Raw genomic sequence first — 19835 nt, 5'->3', positions numbered from 1 at the left:
GATGACGGATAGACAAAACCTCTCGATGCATTTCCTGTTTTGACTGCTGTTGGTATTATCAGATATTTATCACTAACGGGAACCACCAGGTGGTCAGATCTCACAAATCCCCCTGCCAGATGTTAAAACCTTCATTCATTCATTCCCTCTCCAGATACTAAAACATCCATCCATCCATCCATTCATCTTCCAGATGCTAAAACCTTCATTTATTCATTCCCTCTCTCCACCCACCCATTTAACAGCATTTTGAGGCATGGGCCACAAAATGACTTGGCAGTATGTCATGTGACATCCGTCCATCAGTAAAGGTGGCCCTGGGTGTGACTAGGAAGTAATTGAAGTCTTCTGTGGCTGAAGATGCAGGGGAACAATTAGAGACAGCTGGAGGAACAATGGGGCTCTCAGAGGGCAAAAACTTTGGAGAAGCAAAACTTTGCTGGGCTGTAGAAACAGATGCGTTGGTCATGAAGCAGGCTCTGGTCTCCACTAGGCAGGTAGGCATGGAGTAGGTGAAATCTGGCACAAGAGACAGAGCCAGGTAACGGAACAGGCTGGAGGTGGGGAGGATTTAGAATCAGATCTTGAGCCCCAGGTGGGATTGGTTGGAGAGAGACGAAGCTGAGTTTGCTGGATCAGGAGTATTTGCTGAGGACTTCAGGAGAAAAACACATCAATCTGAAAAACAACTCTGGGATCAACTGGATAGATAGTAACAGTTTGGGGATTCTGGGATGGCTGTGCAGTTCAAATTCTGTTACTCTGAGGGCTGGGGCCTGAGCAGAGGGTCTAACACTGAGTATATTTGATTCTGCCTCTTCCTCATACACTATCTCTTTATTTTGTTGGACATTCTCTCTGGGTCTTTCTTCCTGATCACCTTAGACTTGGGAATCTTTTCTCCTTTACCCTCAATTCCAAATATCCAAAAGTATCACTTGTTGCCTGGCTAGCTAATGAGAAACAAATTCACAGAACACCAACATCAGATATTGATGGAGATATTCACCTGTTTCAGATAATATATTTTTGTTTTGTTTTGTTTTTCCCAAGACAGGGGTTTTCTGTGTATCCCTGGCTGTCCTGGAACTCACTCTGTAGATCAAGCTCAAACTCACAGAGATCTGCCTGCCTCTGCCTTCCAAGTGCTGGGGTTAAAGGTATGCACCACCACTGCCTGGCTAGTAGCCTCCTTCTGAAAATGAAGTTTTCTGTGGCATCTTAAGGGAGGAAATGACCAGTGCTTTAGAATCCACAGTTTTTCTTTTCTTTTTTCTTTTCTTTTTGCCTTTCCTGTCTGCTAAAGAATCCTATTTTGTTCATTAGAGTGTAGGCTCTCCTGCATACAGCAAAGAAACTCAGGCTGGGGATGAGCGGGAGGGGACTTTCAGTCAACAGTGGAGGTACAGGACTGGGTTGAGCTCCACTGTGGGGAACCAAGGCATACCAGACGCTGAGTCGGGGTGGATGAGCCACACAGGCTGGACATCATGGAAAGTCTTTGGTTTGTCTGTAAGTGTAGGAGGGAGAGGGAGCACTCAGGAAGCAGCTGTGATCTGGGTGAAGGATATTGAGTCTGGCAGAAATTGGCAGTAACTGATTTTTAAACGATAACTTGGTGTATATTAAACATGCACTCTACCCCTTGGGCTCTTCTTTAGAGACTGGGTATAGATTTGAATTACTTCTGATTATATGTATTTTTTTTTTTTTTTTTGATGGACAGCTGTTTCTTTGAATGTGATTTCACATTGAGATTGGACCATAAGGTGTCTAGCCATCACAGAGAAGAAGTAAAATACAGAATAGGTGATGGGAAATTACTCGTGAAGGCAGAATGGGTATCCTGGAGTCCCACTGATTTGCCTTTGTCTCCTGAGATGCTGGCTCTGACCTCCGGGAATGAAGTGGCATTTGAGATGACTTTCTAGATGCACACCATTTGGTGTCTTCCAACTCTGGAAGTCATGCAACTCCAGCTTTGCTTCATTTTTACTCGGAGTCACTGACTATGGGGAAAGTACACTCTTTCAGGTTTTACACCGAGTTGCTACATTTTGGAAAAGGTGCCAGTGGCCTGGTGCCACTCCCTACTCCGGGCCATCGGGTGTGGTTTTTGTGAATGGGACCTAGTGTGGTTCTGGTGAGTCTGGGTAACATGACCCAGTCTCTGCCTTGCCTCAGAGTGAATGTCTACTTACATACTACAAGCAGCCTCTGGAAGAGTCTGCTCTAATTACCCAATATTTTCCCCTTGTCTCCAGACATGACTTCTCATAAATCCCTCTGCAGTAACCAGCTGGAACTGGGTTTGAGGGTTGAAACCAGCTTGTTCATTGGGGTTCTGGAAATCAGGCAAACAAGGAATCATTTGAAATGATTGGAGTAGCCTTGGGCTCGGCAGACAGACATGCCGAATATGCTGTGCACAGAGCAGACACTTGTTCCGTAGAGGTGAGAGGAAGAAGGGAGTCCCAGGTGTAGAGCCCCTTTGGGATACACACATCTGGCGTCTGGGATGTTGTGGCATCCCTTCCAACAGCTGGATGGGATTCATGTTTCCATGCTTCCTGGAACAAGCTGGGATGGCCTCTTGCTGGGTAGTTCCATGGCTGGTCCAAGAAGCCTAGTTTTATCTTCTAATACAGAAATCTTAATAACAACAACAACAAGCCTCAGGATTGATTTTCTTTAAATCATAAAAGCTACACGTGATATTTTGTCACATTTATAAAATTAAGAAGCCCTTGAATTTAACTGCATCTAGCTTTCTCTATGATCTACCGCCTACCTCCCCATGCCTGTTAAATTAGTGTGTACCTTTCAGGGTGTTTTCAATGAGACCCTAATCTTCTGTTTTACCAGAAAGATGCAAAGCATGGGTGCTACTGTATTAGATTTGGGGAGACAAGCAGGGTTTGAGTGATTTGGGCTGGTTAAGTCCTGGTGAGATACCTGAGCCAAAGTTTATCTCTTGCTTTGAGCCAATGATTTTTCCAGCAAAACTCCTGTCTTGTGAGCTAGGTTTATGCATATGTATTGTTTTTTTAATGTAGTTTTAATAGCTCAGGCCTATGATGATTTATATGCCTTTCCAACAGGTAGCAATAGACTCATGGGTTATGTCTGGGGCCTGCTGCAAAGCCCTAGCCAAAAGGCTCAACTTCCCAGACATGTCCTCATTTAGAGTGCTTAGAGTTTCTGAAAACTGGATGACCTGGATGCAGAGTGATAGGAAAAGGCAAATCTGGGCAACATCTCTTTTCTCCTGTAGGAATTCCCAGGACTTCTGGAGGGAACGTTCCAGCTTTCCTGTTGGACGCTAGGGGATGTAGGGCTACAACTGGCTGTGAGGTTGGGACTTGTCAGTTAAAGGCCCTCTTTCTGGAAACTTTGTGAGGCTAGGGCAATGCTGTGTTTATGACAAGCACAGTACCTGTGTAGCGACCATCAGAGAAGAGGGTCTTTCTTCCCCTCTTTAGCTCTCCCTCATTAATTACCACACACTTACTAATGACTGGCAACATACATTCAGCCAACCACCATTATGACCTGCCTACTGTGTGCCAGGTATGCTCGAAGGAACTTGGCACACACAGGTGGGCATATATTCCTTTCTGTAACATTTACCTAAATTGTGCTAGTATTAATAAAAACTTGAGAGTCAGAAATTGGGATTAAAAACCTGATAAACCCAAGGAACAGCAGATGGGGCAGTTGGCTGACCCTACTCTTCACGTTTTCCTGATCCAGAAGCACTGGAAGTCCCCCTCATTCCCTCCTCTCTTCCTGTCCCTCTCTATCCGACCTCCTCAGTCCTCCAACAACTCTATGGCTAATCCTGATCAGCTGATAGCTGACTCCATCTTTGATTCAAGGTGGCTTTATTGTCACTGCTGAGGGGCAGTTTGAACAATTCTCCCATGACACCTTCCCATAAAGCTTAGAGTCTTCTCAGGAGAAACACAGCCTTTAATTGGGGGAAAAATAGGTAAGTAGATTTCATAGTATGTTTGTTTTATTTTAAAATAGGGTTTCTCTGTGTAGCCCTGGCTGTCTTGAAATGATCTCTGTGGACCAGGCTGGCCTCGAACTCAGAGATCTGCCTGCCTCTGCGTCCCAAAAGGCATGTGCCACCACACGCAACTGATTTTATTCAATGGTGATAAATGTTATGACTTGGAGATAGGATAAAAAAAAATGAGCATGGGCAAGAGTGAGAAGTATCATTTCTAATAAAATTGTTCTGGTCATTTTTTGGTTTCTGCTCTTAGATAGCATGTGATATTTAATATGAGAAAGAACATTGGATTGAAGTCAAAACCAGTTTGGTGATGTCTTAGTTTGCTTCTCTGAATATGCATTGCAGGGGAGGGTAGGAGAGAGACAGAAAAGGGAGACACTGGTACTGCTGGCGTGAGACTCCCCTCCCTTATTACCTGATTTTTTGCATGCAAGGCAAGAGCAAGTTCAACCCACCCCCACCCCCATGCTGAACCAGTCCTGATTGCTAGAAGTGCAGCCACCCAAGGACTAACGGGAAGAGGGTGATTGAATCCTTTCAGCTCTGCTCCTCAGTTTCCTCTTCTGGCTGCTCCAGATTTCAGGCAGTTTCCCCACACAGTTCTACAAGGAAAGAACTTGATCAAGAATCTTGCAAACAATTGTGTGTCCTGAAGACAATTGATTCCAGGAGTTGATCACTTTTTTTTTTTTTTTTTGACTACCTCCCCTGTCCCCCATTGGGGGTTGGTTTGTCTCTTGATTGCTTAATATTTGTCTCCCCTCTACTTCTTAAAGATCTGTGTTAGTAGGACTAGGAAGAAGGTAGCTGTTGGTTAAGAGAGACATCAAGATATTGAACCTTTTCTGCAAAGAGGGGGATAAGGAATTGTGGGAGCTAGAGAGTTGAGGACACTGGGAGAGCATGGCCCTAGAATCAACTAAGTAGAGCTCATGGGCAATCACTGAGCCTGCATGGGTCTCCTGCACCTATGTTACTGTTGCTGGCTTGGTGTTTTTGTGGGACTCCTAACAGTGGGAGCGGGGAGTGGGGTGGGGTGGGTGGGTGGGTGGGGTGTCTCTGACTCCGTTGCCTGCTCTTAGGACTCCTTCCCCCCTACTGGGTTGCCTCACCCAGCCTTGATGTGGGAGTTTATGCCTGGTATTACGTATCTTCTTGTGCCATATTGGGTTGATGTCACTGGGGGGCTGCTCTTTTCCAGGGGGAGACATGGGGGCAGGAGTGGATCTGGGTGAGAGAGGAGGAGTGGAGGGAGAACTGGGAGGAGAGGAGGGAGGGGAGCTGCCATCAGGATGTATTGTATGGGAGAATAATAATAATAAAACAGAAAGATATTAAACCAGTCTCACTATTTAACCAGTTTGGGATCTTGATTGCTTTTGTATTTTTTTACACACATTACAAATGTATGAGTTCTGGGGACTTGAACTCAGGTCCTTATACTTGTATGATGAACATTTTACCCACTTAGCCATCTTCCCAGCCCTGTTTTTAAAAACAAAAGGAGGTGAGAAAAGAAAACATGTGAGTGAGGAGAATTCCCATGACAAGGAAACATGAGGGCCAACTGAATACCTGATACTGTTACAGAATTTCCTTCAACTTTTGGGGAGGGGGGTCTGTTATTGTGTGTGGTGTGATTGTATCTTAACAACATAATTTTTGTTGACTATAAATATATCCTGAAATATTTACATATAAAATTGTATCAATGACATGTCATGTATAGGATTTGCTTTAAAATAATCATAAATAAATAAAAAGTAAATTAAAATGATCAAAAATAAAACTTGTCATAATCCTATGATAATAAAATTTCATGATGGTTACCTTGCAGGTCAATATATTACTTGTATGTTTTTGAATATATTGGTATATTTTTCTTAAAATTTTAAAGGGTTAAATCTCCAATACACTCACATCCGATGTATTTTATTTTCTGTAAATTCCTTTAAAAATGTATGCATACTTTTATTGGTTTGGTTTCTGTAGGTATCTCTTTATTCTAATTATTTATTAAAAAACATTTACTTAGTATCCCCAAGTGTGGGCTTAAATTGAACAAAATTTACAAATCACCAAAGTGTAGACGAGAAACCATACTAAGTTAGTTAGGGAAAAATTAATTTAATAGAGTCATTTTATAAGCCTGGAGACATTGGCATTTTAAATGAAATGCCTAATTAGGAACCACAAACAGTCCCCAACAATAAGCAATCAGAATTTCTTTTAAAGTCCCAAGCCTTTGCAAGAGGAACTGCTGCTATGTAGCATTATATAGGTCCACATGGAGAACGTCTTAAAAACATCTGGAGTCCAAGTACATCTGCCACAGGTGAACAAACAAAGCCTCCATAAAGCCACGGAACAGATCAAACAAGCTGATTGACCAGAGGGGCGCTTCTGTGAATAGCCCATTAGAAAGAATGATAGACAGTGCATCTCCAGTAGAGGAAGCCACACAGAAGCACAATCAGGCATCAGCCAAAACCATTCCCTTGCTTTTGGTGTGAAATCCTCTTTCCTGATTCAGACAGACAGCAAATATTTAACAAGACAAGGAGAGGAGCAGGTGCAGTATTTGAGCAAGCGGTAGGCAATGACTCCTTACACTATTCTGAGTCACCAGTGGGACTTTGGATGAGTGACCTCAGAGACAGTCAGTGGCTTTGATCTTTATTAAAAGGAAGAGGCATTCTAAGAGGGGATCTATTCCTGGTTACTGGGTCCCAGAGTTCTGACCGCACGCACGCACGCACGCACGCACGCACGCACGCACACACGCACGCGGCAAAGTTGATAGTGAGAAACTTTAGCCACTAGCCAAAGTGAAACACAAGGACACTGAAAAGGGTCCTGCAGCCAGATCCATGAGGTGTTGATTTTGGGGGTCTCCTGATTTCCAAGTGGTTTTAAACCAAGGCTATTGGAAATATGGCCTCATACTATCAGCACAAGAACTACCCAGAACTGTGCTTAGATACAGACCTCATAAGACAGAATGTTGTGTGTGATTTTGTTGTTGTTGTTATTTGATAGTTCTGGAGACTGAACCCAGAGCTTAGCACATGCTAGGCAAACCCTCTACAACTGTTCCTCATGCCCAGTAGGAATCTGCATTACCAAGAAGCTCCCTACCTGATATTTGTTCACACTAAAACTTGACAACCAAGACTGAACAGAGAATTTTATAACCCATCTTAAAATATCAAAGGGCAGAATCAAATGCTTATTAATGTTGCTTATGTAATGCAGTGGTTTGAATGAAAATCCCCCCCCCCCATAGGCCATTAGGGAGTGGCATTATTAGGAGATGTGATCTTGTTGGAATAGGTGTGCCTTTGTTGAAGGGAGACTGTCACTGGGGGTGGGCTTTGTGGTCTCAGATGCTCAAGCCAGGCCCAGTGTCTCTCTCTCTTTCTGCTGCCTACCTATCTGGATGTAGAATTCTCAGATACCTCTTCAGTACCATGTCTGCCTATGTGCCACCATGCTTTCTGACATGACGATAATGTACTAAACCTCTGAATTGTAAGCCAGCCCCAATTAAATGTTCCATTGTAAGAGTTGCTGTGGTCATGGTGTCTCTTCACAGCAGTAGAAACCCTAAGTCATGGAACATATGTGTGAAATTATTTCCTAATCCCATTGATATCTACAAAAGCTAGTGTGAGGGGGACAGAATGGTTGAGAGATATTCAAGGTTAGGGATTCTGCCCTTGGCCTCTGCTTAGCTTTCTACTTTTTGAGCCATCTAAATTAAGTGTTGAGATAGATTATATATATATAATATATACATACACATATATATCAAGATCTATCTATTATCTATCTATCTATCAATCATCTATCTATCTATCTATCTATCTATCTATCTATCTATCTATCTATCCATCTCTCTATTATCTATCTAAGCTTTAGCTTCATGGAGTCAAAGACAAGGTGAGGATTTAAACAAATTTTTGGGGCAGAACATTAACATTTAGACATACTGTATATTAAAGACAGCTTTTTGAACCAAAATTGAGGCTAAATTATTATTACCCATTTGCCTAACATCACTCTTTTACATAGCCACTCTGTGTGTCTAAGGCATTTGGATGAGTGACCTCAGAGGCAGTCAGTGTCTATGATCTTTATATGAACTTATGGCTGGTGGGCCCTGGTACTTTACTACTTGAATAGACCAAACATAATAGTGTTTATGTTTGTGGTTTGTTGTTGTTGAATGAGTTGTGCTGCTTGTCATAGTTTATATTTTGCTGATACCACCCATCCTCATGATTATGTTAAATAGATTGGATCTACCCTACGTTGGTTCTGATAATTCCAACAGGAAGTTAGCATTCAGATTAAAACATTTTTGTGTGTAGTTGTGTAATGCGTGAGGAGTGTGGGCCTATGTGCCCTGACATGTCTGTGAAGGTCAGAGGACTGGTTTGTCATGTGGGTTCTGGGTATCGAACTCAGGTTATCAGGCTTCTGTGCCAAATGCCTTTACCCACCGAGTTCTTTTTTTTTTTTTTTTCCAAGGCAGGGTTTCTCTGTGTAGCTTTGTACCTTTCCTTGAAATCACTTTGTAGACCAGGTTGGCCTCAAACTCACAGAGATCCACCTGCCTCTGCCTCCTGAGTGCTGGGATTAAAGTTGTACACCACCACCTCCTGATTTAGAATCCTAGTTCTTACTAACAGTGGCTGCTCATTTGTTTATCCCATACCACATGAAAAGAACGATCACAGAACAGCAAGTCTAAGACTACAAGCGCTGTGATGATTAAAGCTATTTTGTATATTTTTTTCTTTTCACTTCTATTGATTCTTTGTGGATTTCACATCATACATCCCAAGCCCACTTATCTCCCTGTCTCCTCCCACGTGCCTTCTGCCCTTGCAATCTCTTTCCCAAATCAAAACCAATTGGAAAAGAAAAAACAAAAACCAAAGAACCAAAACAAAAACAAAAGAAGAAAAGGAGGAGGAGGAGAAGAATAAGAGGAGGAGGAGGAGGAGGAGGAAGCAGCAGCAGCATCTTGTGGCAGCTGTAGTGTGGCCTGTTGAGTCATGCAGTTTACCCTTTAGTCCATTCATCTTGCAAGTGTTCATTGCCACAAGTCACTGGTCTAGCTTGAGGCCTCTGGTTTCTGCTGCACCATCAATAATGAGCTCTCACTGGGGCTCCTCTCGGATGTCCTGTTGTTGTGCTGTGTCATGGAGACCCTGCTGTTTTGGGTTTGTAGTTTCATCCCCTTCGCCTGCTCCAACAGTTCATAGATTCAGTGGATGTTGAGGTGGGCCACTTCGTAGTCCTGGTTCTGGGTCTGGGTGGTAGCTGGATTGGTCAGCTTGCTATTTTGCATAATTTTGTTTTGTAATTCTTTCTGCCTCTTAGGCCTGTATAGCTAAATACAGGAGTGTTTTGATAAAGGTTTAATCATTATTATTCCAAATACAAACATAAATGATAACCAAACCGAAGTAGACAAGAGTTTGCTGTGTAGCATTTTCAGAGTTCCATGATGTATACTCCTTACTGTGGCTTTTTTCAAGCCACCACTGGACCTCATGCAATGCAGCCAAGACAGAAGAGACACACATATTCCTAATGAGGGCCAGGGCTGGGTAGCTCTGCACAATGGGGAAGGGCCTGTTTTGAAGTCACTTGAAAGGGTTTGGGACTGTTTGACTGTGCCACCATCGGAAACACAGTTAGGTTCGTTTGTTTCCTTTCTCTTTAAAGTTTTAGGGGTTACTTTGTGAATTGATGTTTTTCATAATTATGCAAAACACGTATGTGATTTCAAATCAAACCTGCGTTATTCAACAAAGCCCAATTTTCATCCTTATTATTGTCACCCTACACTGTCCCCTCCCCATAGGTGTTTAATTTATGGTTGAAGGTTTTAAACTTTTTTATTTTTAAACATTATAGAAACTTTCATTGCCTTTCTTTTTCCTTTTTCTTAAATTAAATTATTATTATCATTATTTGTGTGTATGTGTGCACATGCTCTGACACTTTTTGATGGTCAGAGGACAGCTTGGTGGAGTTGGTTCTCTACTTCCCCCTTTATGTGGGTTCTGAGGTCTCAGCTCAGACTGCCAATCTTTACCATTTTTACCCACTGAGCCATCTTGCTTACCCTTTGCTTTTTGAAACAGGGTCTCATGTGACCCAGGCTGGCTTTAAACTTGCTGTATAGTTGGTGTTGGTTTGAAACTTCAGATCCCCCTGTCTCTACCTCCTTAAATGCTAGGATAGACAGGTAAGAAAGTATCTTAATGTCATTCTGCCTTGCCGTCTCCCTCCCTTCCTTCCTTCCTTCCTTCCTTCCTTCCTTCCTCCCTCCCTTCCTCTGTTTAGACTAATCTATTTTTATGTACATTAGTGTTTTACCTGCATATGAGGGTGTCAGATCCCCCTGGAATTGGAGTTACAGTCTTGAGCTGCCATGTGGTGCTGGGAACTGAACCCAGGTCCTCTGGAAGAGCAGCCAGTGCTCTTAACCCCTGAGCCATCCCTTCGGTCCCCTTTCACTGTTGTCTTATAAAGTGTATGTATGTGAGGGCTTGGGATGTAGCTCAGTGGTAGAGTTTACCTATATGCATGAGGCCCTGTGTTTAATCCTTAATGACCCCCCACCCTCACCATCTAAATGAACTAAGCACATTTTCTACAAATTGATTTTTCTTTTAATAATAAATCCTGGAGATCATTTCACAATGGTGTTTAGGACACACACACACACACACACACACACACACACACACACACACATTTTATATTTTTTAACTGAATATGACTTCAATTTTTAGACAAACCATAGATTACTTAATTGATTTACTTTGGTGGACGTTTATTTGCACTAACAACCTTAACTAATTTTTTGTTGTTGTTGTTGACAGAAAGGACACTCAGTAATTAAAAATCCAGATAATGTAAACAGTATCCTGCTGTGGATATCGCTCTGTGTAAATAAAGTTCTGATTGGCCAGTGGCCAGGCAGGAAGTATAGGCGGGACAAGAGAGAAGAGAATTCTGGGAAGTAGAAGGTTGGGGGGAGACACCGCCAGCCGCCGCCATGAAAAGCAACATGTAAAGACACTGGTAAGCCACAAGCCACATGGCAAAGTATAGACTAACAGAAATGGGTTAATTCAAGATAGAAGAAGCAGATAACAAGAAGCCTGCCATGGCCATACAGTTTGTAAACAATGTAAATCTCTGTGTGCTTTCTTGGTTGGGTCTGAGCGACTGTGGGACTGGCGGGTAAGAGAGATTTGTCCTGACTGGGGCCAGGCAGGAAAACTCCAACTACAGTATCCAGTGATAACAGCTTTCTCATCTCTTTCTCCCAGATTTCTACCTGCAGAAGCAGTCTGGCGGTTTGTGTGTGTCTAGGATGTGGACACTCCTATCACTGTTTGCAAGGGTGGAACCATTCTTATCAGTCTCTGTCTCTGTCTCTCTCTGTCTCTCTCTGTCTCTGTGTATGTGTGTGTGTGTGCGCACCTGTGTACTGGGGGGGGCACTACTAAAGTAAATAGGAAGTAGTGTGTGCAAATGTTTCAATCAAGTTCAGTCAAATCACATGAGAATTTTAACTTCTAGACTGTGGCTGTTTTTTCTATCCTGTGCATACATATTTCTTTTTTAGCCTTCCAAGTCAGAATTATTAGTTACTAAGGCCTTATTTGCTAAATTACATTTGTCTGGATTGAAATCAGTTAGTAGCAATTTAGAGGAGTAATGACTTCCAACATTATCCCCCTCATCATCAAATGATGAACTTCCTCTAATGTGTTTCCATGTGAACAAAGATGGCGGCATGCTGAGAGTCACGTTGACAATTGACATGAACCGTCATGAATGGTTTCTTGTCTAATTGGCTTTTCTGACTCATGTATTCATCTTTACATCCAACAGAGAGTGATTGAACACCATGTATTAGGGCAAAGGACCCTAGGAATTAGCCTTCCTGCGGAAAATACTATGTTGGGGCTGGGGGATGGCCAGCCTAGAGTGAACGTGGCATGTCCCAAAGGAACTAGACCCTGGCAACAGAAGGCTAATTCCCAGTCCTGGTAATGTGGGCCCCTGGATAAATCTACATATGCCCTTTCCTGACTTTTGGTTAATGTTTTTTATAAGTTACAACACTCTCATTAGTTACAAGGAGACAGGTTGAGAATTTCTCTCTGCCCAATTTTTGACTAAACCTGAGGAAAAATTGGTTTTCCTATACATACATACATACATACATACATACATACATACATACATATATATACATATACATATACACACACACACACACATATATATATATATATATATATATATATATATATATATATATATATATATCACATTATCAATTTTCTCTTAATGCAGGCCTATGGTTAGAGGCCAGGCCTGTGGTTAGGGCTCTGGTGACAGATGACATATAGCAGATCTGCCAGGTGCTCAGAAAACAGTTGAGACCAAAAGATGCTTTTGGTGTTTGTCTGATATTATGGTGCAGTGAAGGATACTGACATTACCCAAAAGATAAAGACACACGAATGCAGTATATTTAAATAGGTATAATTGCCAAGCAGAAGTACAACACACAGAGAAATAATGCTCTAGTTTAGTGGTTCTCAACCTTCCTAATGCTGTGACCCTTTAATACAGTTCCTCATGTTGTGGTGACCCTCCCCCCATCAAAACTATTTTCATTTCTACTTCATAACTGTAATTTTGCTACTGTTATGAATCATAATGTAAATACCTGTGTTTTCTGAAGGACTTAGGTAACCTCTGTGAAAGAGTCATTCGATCCCAAGGGTTGTGACTCATAGGTTGAGAACCACTGCCCTAGATTATATTGATGGGCCAAAAGAGGGTGGATCTTTTTGTTGTTACCGTCTATATGATGTAGGACCTAGGTGAAGTCCAGGGACCAACATATTCCAGGCAAAGGGCTCAGCATGTGCTAAGATCCTGAGGTGAGAAAATCATTGGCATATCAGGCACTCAAAGGTAGCGTCTCTGTAGATCAATATACCCAGGGAGGTATTGGACTGGGTGAGGGGTCAGCCAGAGAAGGGACTGGGGTCAGATGTAAGCTTAAGATAGGACACATTGGGTCTGGAGAGATGGCTCAGTGGTTAAGAGCACTGGCTGCACTTCCAGAGGTCCTGAGTTCAATCCCCAGAGACCACATGGTGGCTCACAACCATCTGTAATGAGATCTGGTGCTCTCTTCTGGCTTGTAGACATACATGCAAACAGAACACGTGTATGTATATATAACAAATAAATAAACCTTTTTTAAAAAAAAGGACACATTGTGCTTGCTTTGGCAGTACATATACTAAAATTGGGAAGATCCAGGGAAGATTAGCATGGCCCCTGCACAAGGATGACATGCAAATTTGTGAAGCATTCTGGGCCTTTGCTGTTAATAAATAGTTTATGTACCTGTAGGGCAGGGGGTAAGATAGGATGCATTGTGTGGGTTTCCTTTTCAGAGCACAGGGATACCTCTGAGAGATTTTCGTTTTCTGATTTGCATTTCAAGATGATCCAACTGTTGTGTGGGGGAAGGTAGAGAGAGTAAGAATGGATGAGAGGCACAAGGAGGTCCCTTGTATGTCCCCAGCTGATGTGGTGGTGTGGTGTTGTGAACTTGGGTGGGAAGAAAGGTTTAAGATGGCTAGAGCGATTTGGGTCTTGATAATTGATTGAAAATGAAGTCAAAGAGATTCGTAGAGAAGTGAGGGGCTGGGGAAATGGCTCAGGTGGTAAGAATGCATGTTGTGCAAGCATGAGGACCTGAGCTCAAGTCCTTAGCAGGCACTGCACATGCCTGTAACCCTGGTGTCGGGCAAAGGGAGACAAGCGGACCTCAGGAGCCTGATGGCCAATCAGCTGAGCCAGAATTGTGGGCTTTAGGCTCAGTGAGAAACACTGTCTTAAAGAAGCAAATAGGTGTTAGAGATACTCCCTCATGTACACATGAGCATTCACTACACAGACATGCAGATACATAAACACACACACATGCATATACATAAACACACACAAACAACAACAACAACAACAACAACAACAACAACAACAACAACAAAGCCAACCAAAAAACCAAGAACCCAAAACACTCAACACCAACAAATGATGTCTATAGAGAAATGAGTACTAGTGTGAGTCAAAATGACATCTACGAAGATGGGAAAGGCTAGAAGAACTGATTTGGCTGGCATATCAGTAATTCACTTTTATATTGCATGAGTCAAGCTAAGAGAATGTGGCCATTCTTGGGAAAAAATTTTTCTTATACCTGGGCTCTAGTTCCCATGTAACTAGCTGCTTACAAATGTCATCAACCAACTGTTATCTACCAGTTAGTTTTTCTGTCAACTTGATACAAGCTTGGGCCATTTGAGAAGAGGGAACCTCAACTGAGAAAATGACCTCTATCAAATTGGACTATAGGCAAGTTGGTGGAGCATTTCCTGAATTAATGATTAATGTAGGAGGCCCAGCCCAATGTAGGCAATATTATCTCTGGGAAGGTTGACTTGGGTTGCATAAAAAAAGCAAGCTGAGTGAGCCAGGGATAGCCAGTAAGCAGCATTCTGGGATCGGCACTTTGTTCCTGTCTTCAGATTCCTGCCTTGAGTTCCTGTCCTGACTTCCCCCAGTGATGGACTATGACCTGGAAGTATGAGATACAAACTCTTTCCTCCCTAAGTAGATTCTGGTTAGTGTTTTAACACAGCAACAGGGAAGCCACCGACCATAACCACCTCTCATTCTTGCCTTTCACAAGTGATCTTACATTTTGGGGATCTCAAAGTGTATATAAAAAACAAAAAACCATGTTACTAGTTAAAAGAGCTCTTGCCAGAAAACCATGGGTTTAATTAGTTGCTGCTAACCACATTAGAGCAGTCACCTGGAGGTCTCCTTTGAAGAAAATGCCCCCATACCTTTTTTCTCCGTTACTGCCAAGGGGTAGGGTATTTTCTTCTTCAAAGGTCATCTGTTTGCTATAAAAAGCTTCAGAGCTTATTCTTCCTTGGCATGCTGTCTCAGGATGTTTATAGTGTAAAACACACTTAATTGGCTGAGGACAATTACTATATGCAAATTATAGGTAGATAGATCACTTACTAGTATGTTTAATTATCTCAATGTTGATCCAAAGAGATGGACCTTCAGAATATAAGGTCTTCAGAATATAAGGTATTGATTTATGTGATATTTGTCTACCAGACACTCTAAGGGGTACAAGGATATAAATATAATTCTCTAAGTTATACAGATGGGTAAAGATAGGCCTTATGTTTTAAGAGATATGAAAATAATATGTAAAATATTAAAACTCAAAATAAAGACTGGACTCTTGGTGGTGTTTTGGCTATTTAATTGTTCTCCACATGGCCCTTAGAATGGAATTTTCTGACCAGCAGAAAATTAGTTTCTAAGGGATTTTTCTTCATTGACTTCATCTTGCCAGTGGGATTCTCTCGCCATTTATATGTTCTTGACTTATGGCTATCAGCTACGAAGAAGCGTGAGCTCCTTAGTCTCAGGCCTCAGGAGCAGGGGTCGGAGCCCTGGCCTCAGCATGCAGAGTCAGCTGCCTGGAGGCCAACTCTCTGATAATAAATCGCCGTTGGATTCCCTTCCTAGGTGGCTTGGGCAGTCTAAAGAGAAATGCCACCATCTTCTACTAAGTGTCCAATGTGAAGGGCTCCGCTCCTGTTTGTGTAGGAACTTTCAGACCCAGCTTCTCTTGAAGCTAGGTCATTAGGTAGGCACATGTGAGTCCCTTCTGCTGTAGTGACCAGCAAGGTAGCTAATAGGTAGTCAATCCCACTTCTCTCTGAAGCTTCATTTAGAATTATTCAGAGGTGGCCACATCATGCCCTGCAGAGATCAGAAGAGCCACCAGGTCCCCTGGAGTTACACATGATGATGTGCTGCAGTGTGTGTGCTGGGAATTGAACCTGGTTCCTCTTGAAGAACAACCAGTGCTTTTGACCACCAAGCTGTCTATCCAGACTCCAACCTCCTACAGGTTTTTGAATGAGAAGTGTGTTCTTGGAAGGTTCACTGGGACCAGAAGCCTTGGGGTGTTACAGAGGTGAGGATGACTGAACTCTCAGTCCATTCCATGCTCTGTTTGGCTTTATAGACTCACAAGACCCCAGATCTGAACAGAGGTTTATCCCATTGCAAAGCTATAGCAATGGTCTCTGTAAAAGATATGAAGTGAAATGGTTAATAAGGATATAGGAGTCCTGGCTTATCTAAAATATGTATCATGATGGTAGGGGCTGGGAAAGGAAGCATGGAACCTATTAAGGGTCAGTTTTACATTTACGTTGCTGCTTTTAAAAATCCATAGACAGTTATCTCTGGCATCCTGGAATGTCCAGGACTCAGTTTAGACTGGCAAAGAGAGGGTCTATTCTCTCCCACACAGTCTTTCTCCCTTCTGTTCTCACCAAAGAAGGGACTTGTTTTACAGCTCTGAGGCCTCTGTGGAGTATTCAGCTTCATGAATCAGATGAGTGAGAGAGAGAGATGGAGAGAGAGATATAGAGATAGATAGATAGATAGATAGATAGAGAGAGAGAGAGAGAGAGAGAGAGAGAGAGAGGGAGAGAGAGAGAGAGAGAGGACAACTGACTATTTCAGATGAACAACTGGGGACATGTCTGAGTGTTTCTGGCACAGATGGGGAAGAAGTCCTACTGTGTTACAACCCAATACATTGGTTATACATACCCCAAATTACACAAATGTGGCAGCTCAAACAGGGAAAGGCAACCCTCAAGCATCTTAAGATTTCTGGGTTATGTAATTACGTATCCAGAAGGTACCATATCCAGCAAAACAGTAGATCCAAAATTATAATCAGTGTTCTTAAGCATGTAAGTGGCATATTAGACTGTCATGAACATTGACAGTTTAGTCCTTAAAATTAAGCATATATCCTGGTAACAGAGAGAGTTCGGGTTTTCAGTGTTTACCTGGGAGCCCTACTCCTCAGTAAAAGGAGACCTTAAAACTAATCACACAAAGTTTCTCTCTCACACCGCTTTCAACAAGAAGCTCAAACTGCCCTTTCCAATGTGACTCCATGTGGCACCCTCAGGTCTGAGTAGGGAAGGAGAGGAGGATAGTTTGGTTGTTCTGTTGAAAAGGTGAACCAAGCATGTTCACCACTGCAATCCTTTGCTGCATCTGAAAGAATCTTGTACATGACTCTTCAAGGCATCAAGGTTAATATCCTTATGCTTTCTTATAGCACTGATGCCAGAGATCTTTTTTCTTCTTCTTTTTTTTTTAATTCCATCATCTATTTAGAAGTAATTTTGCCTTATAGCCAAGGGTAATCTCATCTCTGAGCAATGCTTCTATTTATATATGTCGTCTCCCAGCCTATCTATATCTTGAATAAATCCCCGATGTAGGAAGCAGGATATAAAATTGAATACCATCATGTAATATCCCCACAGGGACTTGTTTAGCGTTTTCTTATCCAGTTAGCCGTAGCTACAGGGAAAGATTTTTTTTTCAGAATTCAATACAAATTATGTTAGCTTGTTTTTCTTCTTGATGCCCTCAAGTCTTCTTTGATCACAGTAGATTTTAGAGGAAAGAAAAAAAATTCCTTTAGATCTCTCAGTGTCAAGGGGCACCCTAATCCTTATTCCACAGCCCTTCCACAGAGCTGTTAATTGTATGGAAGGATGGAGATACTTCAGAGTCAGCCTCCTGAGACCTCAGTAAAAGCCCTTGGCTCTGCTCAGCACTGGAAGATCTTGGGCGTTAGCCAAAAGGATTTAATTATTGAAGGATTTTATTATGAGGTTGTTTTTATCTGAAAAACAATTCTGTTTGTCATGTCACCTATCAAGTATCAATGAATCACCAGGTATTTAATTATTGAGAGACTGTTATGTTCTGTACACTTCAACCTCTTCCAAACAGCAACATCTGTCAGAAGCCTGGCCTTTACTGGGTTCAATGAAGTGCGGTCATCCTATAAAGAGCCAGGGACTCGAGAATCTGAAGGCAGGGCTGAAAATAGCACCCTCACGGTTCATTGGTCTGTGGAATTCCCAATTCTTACCGTGGGCATTAAAATGCAGTTAATATGAAAGAATATGAGCTCTAACTTATTTTAATTTCCCTAAAGAAATTTTGTAACAGAAGGAGCTAGTCTTTGTACCATTTAGCATGAGAAGGCTGAAAGCGTGGGGAATGTTCGTATTGAACCAGCTGAGGAGTAAGACTCCTCGTAGGGAGCACACCTGGAAAGGTAAGCCACTTTATGATGTCCCCATTGCCACAGTCTGACGGAAGCTATTCAGTACCCTTGGCTATGACTCTGTTGACCACACAGATATGCAAATGCAGTTTGTCCTCACAAGGACAGAGGAGCCACAATACGTCAGGATCTGCCAAAGTCTGCAGAAATTTAGTGCCTATTCTAGAGTACTCTTTGATTTTTTTTTTTTAAATTATCTTAAGTAGAGAATTTCAGTGCATGAGACAGAAATAGATGGAAAGATGTCCTATGCTTTCATACTCCCTGCCAAATGCAGTGTTCAGCTATGAAATACCCATAGTTCATCGCTCCCACTTCAGTTTGTAGGTTTCCTACTGATCTAAGTGTCCGAAGCTTTGCTCTGAGCCTGCTTAAGTTTGAAGGTTTATAACAGAAAGGATGTCTTGAGCCAACAGCTATGTCTTTGCAGGGAATTCTGAGCTGGAGTCCCAGGGTAAATGAGGAATATTGTTTCTCTCCTGGGCCTTTCTCTGGACCAGCAGTTGAAGTCTGCTAATTCTCCACTTCCCTTTGGTTTCCCCCATGGCAAATCTACAGTGCTTCTCATCCAGTGGTCAGCACATCTGGGACCAAATGGTCAGTCTTCTCTAAAACAATTTAGCCAAACGAGGACTTGAAAACAAAGGGAATTCAAGGAGGAATTTGTATGCTGTTCATCTTCATTCTGAGCAAGCATGGAGACATGGTATGGGAAAGCATATGAAACTACAAACTTACATTATTTAAGAACAAGAGTTGTATTAACAACCTTTGTTCTGGGAAGATAAAACCATCTTCAAGGGCTTTGTAAAGGGCAATTTTTGTGTCTTCACTTGGGAAACTGTCTAACTCTTTAGAGAGAAGACACAAGACACTCAGGCAACAGGGGATGCATTTGTCCTTGTCCCTGAGCACATTGTTTTCAAGTGTGTGTTTGTGGCTTCTACTCCTTGAAGAGAATACTGAAGCCTTAACTGCCAAAGTGATGATGCTTGAGGATGAGCTATTTAGGCTAAATTTGTGGTAGAGATTAGTTAAGGACAGGGGGGCCATCGTGATGAGGTGGAGAGTGGGGAGAGCAAGTTCATGTACATTAGAAAGGTCACGTGAGAACACAGTGAGACAGCCGTCGGCAAGCCAGGAAGAAGGCCTTCTATGGCTGATGTGGTGGACTAGAACTTCTTGTGTAAGCATGGATGACTTGCATTTGATCTCCAGAACCCATGGTGAGAGGAGAGAGCTGACTTTCAAAAGTTGTTCTCCCATCTCTCTCTCTCTCTCTCTCACACACACACACTATACACATACAACAATCAGTAAAATAAGATTTAAAAATTTATTTAATTTTTTATACAATGTATTTTGATTATATTCTTTCCCTTGCCCCAACTTCTCCCAGATCCTCCCTATCTCCCCTCCTCAAGCAACTTTATGTTTTTCTCTTTCTCAAAAAAACCAAACAACCCCCAAATAAACAAC

General features: G+C 42.2%; 1 non-coding gene across 1 annotated transcript; it reads left to right on the top strand.

Annotated features, from left to right (window-relative positions):
* The first annotated feature begins 13358 nt into the window (after positions 1-13358).
* Positions 13359-13465, top strand: LOC118573536. Its single transcript, XR_004943647.1, has one exon. It is a non-coding gene; the product is annotated as a U6 spliceosomal RNA (small nuclear RNA).
* Positions 13466-19835: the final 6370 nt, after the last annotated feature.

This window comes from Onychomys torridus, chromosome 23 (genome assembly GCF_903995425.1).
Source record: "Onychomys torridus chromosome 23, mOncTor1.1, whole genome shotgun sequence".
NCBI lineage: Eukaryota > Metazoa > Chordata > Mammalia > Rodentia > Cricetidae > Onychomys > Onychomys torridus.
This window is presented reverse-complemented; position numbering and strand designations above follow the sequence as displayed.